At 37.7% G+C, this 8,366-nt stretch overlaps 1 long non-coding RNA gene across 1 annotated transcript in view; it reads right to left on the reverse strand.

Moving 5' to 3' along the window:
- Positions 1-5,168, reverse strand: part of LOC120756667 (uncharacterized) — a 59,184-nt gene extending 54,016 nt beyond the window's left edge. The window contains exon 1 of the long non-coding RNA XR_005702203.2: positions 5,030-5,168. This is a non-coding gene — a long non-coding RNA (uncharacterized LOC120756667). The remainder of the gene's footprint in view (positions 1-5,029) is intronic.
- Positions 5,169-8,366: the final 3,198 nt, after the last annotated feature.

Consider the following 8,366-nt stretch of genomic DNA (forward strand, 5'->3'; position numbering starts at 1 on the left):
GTTGCTCGGTTCTGTAAACCAGGATTATACCAAAACTTTTGTTCAATATTGCTAGCACCAGGAAAAGTCACAGGAATCACACAGACCATCCACAAATGTGGCAGAAAAGCAAACACAAAATCTAAAGAGCAACGTGGGGGTGGCGAGCTCATAACAGTGGACTGTAGGTGCTGATGCAAGCAGTGGCTTGCACTGCTTCACACTGTCCTTGGGACTGGCCAGCTGGCAGCATGAACACAGGAATTCTGCTGAGTTTCAAGTCCTTCTGACTGACAGTCAGGCAGTGGCAGAACACAGAAATCTGCCTAGAAAGAAGACAAATATTTTTAGACCTGGCCAGTGATTCCACAGATGGCATGTCTGCCCCTTAGGAGACACTCCACTGAAATGCTTCCGCTTGAATTGTGGCTCTCCAAGAAGGTAGAAATAGGCACCATAACATGCCCACTGCACTGATATTAGCCCAGGAAAGGGAAATACTTCTAGAAGTGGAAAATACAGAGTCTAACCAGGTTAACTTGAATCTGGTTAGAATTGAACTTGGTAGCAATTGTATCCTCAGAGAGGAAGAGAATGAGGAGTCATACTGTGGAAATACTTGCTGAGTATTGTGGATGTGGAAATTATCAATGTGGAAATTGTTGGGTTGATCAAGTACAAAGCTCTGGCTGGCTGGAGAGGTAGAGGCTGGGGAAGCTGTCACAACATGGGAACTTCTCTGCTCCAGAAGGAGATTAAGACCTGTGCCTTAGAGAAGGGTCACCAACCCTCTGCACTGTGCAGACAGAGGACAGACGCAACTCTGAGCTCATGTGCACGATCCACTTCCATGTCAGCCACACAGGGGTGGGAAACCAGTATTTATGAACCTAAGAGAAAATAATGCCTGTTTTTACAACTGTTCACAGAAGGAGATCATGACCATATTAGCAGCCTTCGCAAAGTTCAGTACATGCCCCTTCCTCGTTCATGATAAATTTTGTGGGTGTGCCTCATTTTGGAAAAAATAAACATTCAAAGTGGAGAAAAGTTCTTGTTTTGGTGATCCTGAAGAGGGCACAGGACCTTATAGAGAACTACATCAATCGCTGCCTGCCTTTATTTTGGCCAGGTTTTGGACACATTGTTATGATTAAGGCTAAAACTGTGTGGCATGGTCTATTTTTAATGCTGCCTGTTTCCCCTACACATGTAGGTGTAAGTCTACTTGACTTAGGCAGGAAGAGAAACAGTAATTCATATATTTGGAGAAACAAACAAACAAACAAAAAACCCCCACACCAACAAAACTGGTCTGCAGTTAGTTGAAGGAATCATGACACTAGTGGGCATAACGTGTTAGAATCACAGAACTTGCAATCAAGCAAGAGAATCCAAACCACATATTTCAAACTGTTAAAAATGCCAAAACATCCCCATCTCCAGTCTTGTTCTAAGGTGAATAGTGATGAAATAACCTGATTTTATGAACAATGTGTTGACATCAGTATTGCTTTGGTAATTTCTGACTCATTCTCTCATATACACAACAAATCTTATTGTTCTAAAAGCAAAAAACACCTCAGGTTACTTGGGCTTATTACCCCACAGACTTTCACATTGACTGTGTGACTAATAGTAACAGTCCTTTCTCTAAAAACAACCAAATAAAAAAAAAGCCAAATCCCTAAAAAAAAACCCAAAAAAAAAAACCAAAAAAAAAAAAAACCAAAAAAAAAAAAAAACTTCCCTAAATATATTATTTTGTATTTCTATATCCCTACTGCACACTTTCTTTTGTATTCTACTTTGATATTTCACCTGTGCTCTGAAAGATTCTGATATACTGCATATTTGCACATAGTTTTTTTAAAGGTGTGACAGTGTGATATTTTCAAGGAACTACACTCATCTTTTATGAGAGAACAAATTTAGTTTCCAATGAAACAGATACAAGTAATTCAGAACCATGAAAAATACTTTGTAGGTGTCACTCAGGAGCACTTCCATCCACCTGTTTCAAATCACAACAATCTCTAATCTATCTGAATCTCCCTATCCAGACCTGGGTCTGGAAATTATTAACATGAAACTAGTAGAGCCATCTGTGAACTGCTCCAAATTCCAAACCAGAACAGGTTCCAGTACCTCAGGAAAGTGTTAACAGCCCAGAGAGTCATTCAGACATCAGGCTTGACTTCATTTCAACTCGACAGCAGCAGAGAGTCACCCTGCCATCAAAAGCATATTCTCAAATCCATGCAAAAGTCACACTTATTATTATGCTTCCAGTTCTCTGGACATATATGTATACATTATACAAATTACTCTCACAGATGGTACATTTATTATCCCTTTGGACAGAGGCCACAGAGGTCCTGAATAAACATGATTTCCTATTAGTCACAGTTAAAGGACACTAATGAGTTATGCTGTAAATTGGGTTGTAGCAGAAAGTAACAGCCAAGTGCCTTTCCAAGTGCCTGAAAATACATGGATGTATTCTGCTTCCTTTAATACCAATGCTCATCAAAATATTTTTTAATAACTGATTTTATTTCTTTTTGGTAGATCTACTTTTTAATCCATCACTACAAAGGAAATTCTTTCCTCTTTTTGCAATGCATTGTGTTGTTCATAGGAGCAGCTGTTCGAACACACACATTGTGTCTGTCCCCTGGGCAAAATAAAGGCTAATCTTACAACAAGCAGAGACAGGCTGAAGGCAGTCATATTTGGCTTTTCAACTGCAAGACTTCATTCCTACCGTGATGACAAGCTTTTATAAACCTGAGCTCCATGTCTTACCCTCTCTGCATTTTATAGTTCATATAGTCATTTGTCATGAGCTAACCTAAAAAATCACATGGTATGTGGACTCAGACAGCAAAGAAACCAAATGGCATACTTAGTACAGGAGAAATACCTTGTTAAAAGATGTAAAATTAGATTTTTTTTTTCTTTTTTGTCAAAAATACATGCTGACAGCACTTTTCAGTTATACAGCTACAGATTCTGACAGAAAGTGGCCTTAGACAACACAGGTGACAACAGCATTAACTCATTTACTCACTCTGCAGCTATCTATCTCCCTTCACAAGTCGTTCACTCTGCTGGGTGTTGGTGGAACTGAGGCACAGCTACATAGCTCAGAGTTGATCTCCATAAGACCTTGATGGAAGTTATACTTTTAGCTCCCATTTTCCTTTCTGGCAATTAGTAAAACTGATTTTAACATCTACCGAAGACCTACTGAAATTAACTAAAAGACTTTGATCAGCTCTGGATCAGATGTGGCATATGAGAGAAAGATACATGAAAGCTCCCTCCTCTTTAAACGTTAGAAAAGCTCAAAACAGCAGATGACACGAAGACCTCATTTCTCTTTGAAGTCAGTCTGATTCATCAACCCTGGTGGGAAGACACTCATAAAATTTTAATTTCCTATGCCTTTAAACTTATTCCCTTGTTCTATGCAAAAGTCCATTTGACCTAAACAAAACAGAAGGTAATGAAATCAAGATTTCATATCTCAAAAGTTTGAAGGGCTCAGCTAATTATTCATGTTTACTAAGAACAGAATTCTATCACATGGAGAGATTATGCACTTTTAAAAGATAGGATACTAGAGAAATTGTATCAAAATCTTACTATCTTTTAAGAATACTCTGAAGTTATTCATTACTTCCTGAAGTGGCTTTCAAAGAGAAAAAAATCATCTGGGAAGATGACTAAGATTAACACAATAGTCAGAAGACACAGCTTATCCTTTTCCAGTCCATCTGCTGGCCTAGTGTTCCCCTGACTCACAAGGTTTCTATGTGCAGCTAGTCCATAAAGCTAAAACCTGGGGCACACATGGGAAATATTTACCATAAAAAATAGTATCCAGGAGCATATGCTGACCTGGGTATCAGAACTGCCCTTAGAATTGTATTTCTGTCCTGTAACTAACCTTGTATTCAGAAAAAAACCTTTGCTTTTGGAATGCCATTTTCATCCAAGCTATTTTGCAAACAAATGAGACATCAGGGAACAAGTGGTGCTTAAACAGACTACACAAAAGGCTCTGTTTGAAACTTCATGTTGATTACTTTCATTCTTCTCTCCAACAGAACATTCCAGCACCTTTTAAAAATAAGGCTCAAATAGAAGGTAACAGTTGACTCTGTCAAAAACTCCCTTTCTCAGCTGTTGCTTCAAAATAAAAGACAAATAGAGAGCACTAAATTTAACTCTTGAACCGTACTGAGATGTCTGAAAATTTGTTTGATAGAGCAAGCTAAACCCTGTTAGGCTGCATTGCTGGTAAACCTGCAGAAATTGAGGGGCTGCCCTTAGGGAAAGGCATCACTTCCCCAGGTAAGACAAGCTGTTCCCTCAATTCCTCACCACAGGCTTACAGCTTCTGCCCTAAAAATTTTAGTGGCTCTCTGCTGAACTCCTCAACTCACTTCATTTCTCCTTAACTTTGCTGTATTAGGGGAAGCAAAAACGGTCACTGGACACCAAAAAAACAGTCCCAGTCCATCTTCTTTACACTCTCCCTTCAAGTATTCATTTACATTGATAAGAAGAACATTCCCTTCAGCTGACGGCTTTTTCTTACTGCAGAATCAATTAGATTCTAACCAACGAGCACCATTTCCCTTAGATTAAACATATGCAACAGATGCACAAAGTGCTGAATTTCATACTAAAGCGTTGCTTTCTTTTCGCCAAATTTTTAAACATCAGGAAACTAAGAATTCTAACACTTTTTTTTTTATATACTAAACAGCTACTAAAAAAAATCAACACTATTTTATACATAGATAAAGTATTTGACAACATCCAGTCAGTGTTGCAGCAGCCCTCTTGTTAGGGGGTAGAAATGAGCTGAGACACAAACTTCTTGTTTATCACAGCATGAAAAGGGTCCTTGTTTGTTCCTCTTCACAGCGACTCCAACTATTCACTGACCCTGGCTGCACCAAGCTCCTACTGGAGGTTTCCTTTGCAGCTTCTGACTCCTAGTATCAGCTTGCAGACTCTGACTGCAGGCTTTTACCTGGCTAGACTGTGACTGCAGGTTCCAACAACAGGCTCTGACTGCACACCCAGATTGACCTCACAGCAGAGATTCTCCATCCCAAGATCCTTCTTCTCCATGATCCTCTTGTTCTCTCTTCCTCAATGTTACTCCTCCTCTGTGATACTCCCTCCCCAACTAACCCATTCCCTTTCATCACACTTACCTTTATTGGATACAGCTGTGACTCATCAGGGGTGAGGTTGAATTTGTTAATTAACACAGCTGTTACTTATCAGGGACGAGGTCACCTGGATTCCCTTCTACAAGTCAGAATGTTAACATAACTGAAACAAACTGTTTAATGCTATAGCCAGTTGTTTACAATAAAAACTTCATGCAAAGCTAAACCAGTTGCTGCAAAATTTAAACCATTATGACTACTTGTTGTACAAAATGTAAAATTGTCTTTATCAGCCAGAAAATTTAATAGAAAGTCATATAAAACAGAGAAATAAAGCTTGACCCTACTTTACAGCATAAAACTTTCAAAATATTCGACCTCGTCATGAATAATGTACTCAGATTTGACACATATTTAACATTGAATCTGCAAGAACTAACATTATAAGATCACCCCAGATGACAAAAAAAATCTCTTTGCAGAGCTTCAATATTAAAACATAGAGATTTCCAAAGATACCTGAGGTCTGTTTAGTGAATGGTTCATTCTCAGAAATGTATACATAATTGTTAGATGTTATTTGAACATCTACATGTTGAAAGGCTTAACCTGAACAGGAAATGTAAGAATTTAATGAAGTATCCCTTTAGCTCCATTTGGAACAATAATCCATTTTCTCCGCACCATTTGATGCTCCCCTCTGGCTTAGGTAACACCCACCCACCCACCCCATGAACTCAGATACAATAAGGGAAATCTATACATTTTCCTCCAGCAGCTCTCCTGGACTTCTAAAGGAAGGACAGATGAGAACAGTATAAAAACACCTTTGTTCATAACCTCAACCAGGTATTGTGGACCAGCCACTGGAGAAATTGCACTGCTTTAACAGGATATTGCTAAATATTCCATCTGTTGTTCCCCTGCAAACTATCCCCAATATCAATGGCTCAACAAACCCCACTACTGGACTAAGACTTCCTTTTGTAGGACTCTGCATGTTGGATGGAATCATCATCTACCTCTATCCTAATTTTTACAGTCAGTGATATAAAGACAGCAAGTCCTAAATCTGAATCCCTGCTGCAATGAGCAGGATGAAATTTCTCCAAAGCTCACTAGGATGAATATTGAAGCAAATTCCTTTTAAATGCCAGTAATAGCAGTAAGCAGTTTGACCTAGTTTTCCAAAGAAGTACAAAAGATAGAAATGGAAGATAGAGTCCTGATCTCTTGGAATCCTTTGGAAATCTAAGTCTTTTCTCTACAAAGAAGCCAACACATGAAGCAATTTCCTTTCATCTCAAAGGCACGGCACACTCAAACATTTAATTTCTCTTGAATAGCATCCCCCTTGAAATAATTTATTTGAGACTGCTCTTTCATACAGCTTGTACTGAATTTTTCTGTTTATGTTAAAGGGAGAAGTTTTTAATACAGGGTGATTTATCATGCACTGGGTCTTTCAACATGATATAAACTGGTGTGAATGTTTTTTGAACCAAATTAGTTCCTACATTTAATACAACACTGTAACCATAACTACAGGATCAAGTGGATGTTGCTAATAAAGACAAAGAAATGGAGATTTTTGATTAAACATGCTCAGAGGAAGATCAGCTTCTACTGCTCATGACACCAGTGCAGCTGCTACGAGTCGACAGACCCTGGATGCTTCAGGGAACCTCAGCAGAGCACTTCTGGTGTCACCTAAGTTAGAAAGAGCAGCAAGGCTCAACACCATCACAACAGAGAGAATTGGAATTTTCATATCTATTCAGCCCTGATTTTAAGAGGTGTCCCAAAGCACTCCTCTCACAAACACTCTGACCATGCACTTAGTACATGATAACCAGATTAAATCTGCCTGTTTCAGTCTAATTTAGCTGCTGTTATCCAAAGTCATGCAGTATGGATATCCATACAAGATAATGTCCCCCTCACATTTGTGATTGTCTTTAAGCCACAAAACCAGTAAGGATGAATTCACTCTCTTTACTTCCCAGATTTAGTCCTTTTTTCAGCTCATTAAAGCCTATACCAGAATAAGCCAACCCTACTTTCTGTGAAAAAAAAAAAAAAGAGCAGATGTAATCATGAAACTTAAAGTGAGTTTTTAACAAAGAAAACTGGGGTAAGTGCTAAGCTTTAATGCACCATACTTATTACAGTTCTTCACTGGGAACACAAGTGGTAAAAAATAAAATCGTGTCTGATTTGCAACAAGTTTACCAGATTACATTTTATCCACTCATCTTTTACAAACGCCAAGTTCCTTCTCTATTTCACTCCTTCAGCTGCACTTTCAAGTATCTGATACAGTTTTAATCTTCATTAGTAAGAAGTTGAGGAATCATAAGATTTCTGTATGGTACACTCTGCTGTAAATATCAGGATAATAATCCACAACTATCTTACAGAACAATTGTTAAAATAGATTTTTCTTTAAAAATACACTAAAAACTCTAATAGTGTTCTCCCCATCAAATGTATTTTAATATTTGCACTCATTACATCAGTGGAAAAACAGAGCACAACTATGAAAAAAATTAAGATCTCATCAGCTCTTCTTTTACTGTAGTACTTCAGTTTGAAGATTATAATCTCTGTTCTCACACTTCATTCATTGATTATATAGACGAAATGTTCTAATTCAATTTTGCTCTATTATTTATATGCATTAGGGAAAGTAATTAAACAGAAAATAAATGGCAATAAATGACAGAAAAGGCCCATAATTTTCAGTGTGAACACAGATACTAACCAAAGATGTAATTTTATCAAAGCAGTATCTCTGGAAATTAAAACTATAATGAAAGCAATAACTGAAGCATAGGCAAAACAACATGAAAGCCTCACTATAATTTTTCATTATATTAAAGGTTTAAAACTGTTTTCCTTTCTTAATTCTTCAGTGCACTCAAAGGAAGTTATTAGTTTTTAATATTATTATTCAGTTGTACATACTTGGAGAAAAATCTACACATATAATGTCTCTGGGGAGTAATGCAAGCAACAAACTGTAAAAACTAAAAAAATGATCAGTACAGAATGTGCAAGGGTATTTTAATAACTGGAATGAGGCTTTTTGTTATTAATGAGAGGCATCAAAAGCAATGCTGCTGATTCCCACAATTAGAGCTTTAAGATTCATTTCAGAACTGCTTGGAAGTCTCTTTGCAATTTTTCAAA

This window comes from Hirundo rustica, chromosome 9 (assembly GCF_015227805.2).
Source record: "Hirundo rustica isolate bHirRus1 chromosome 9, bHirRus1.pri.v3, whole genome shotgun sequence".
In the NCBI taxonomy this organism is placed as follows: Eukaryota; Metazoa; Chordata; class Aves; order Passeriformes; family Hirundinidae; genus Hirundo; species Hirundo rustica.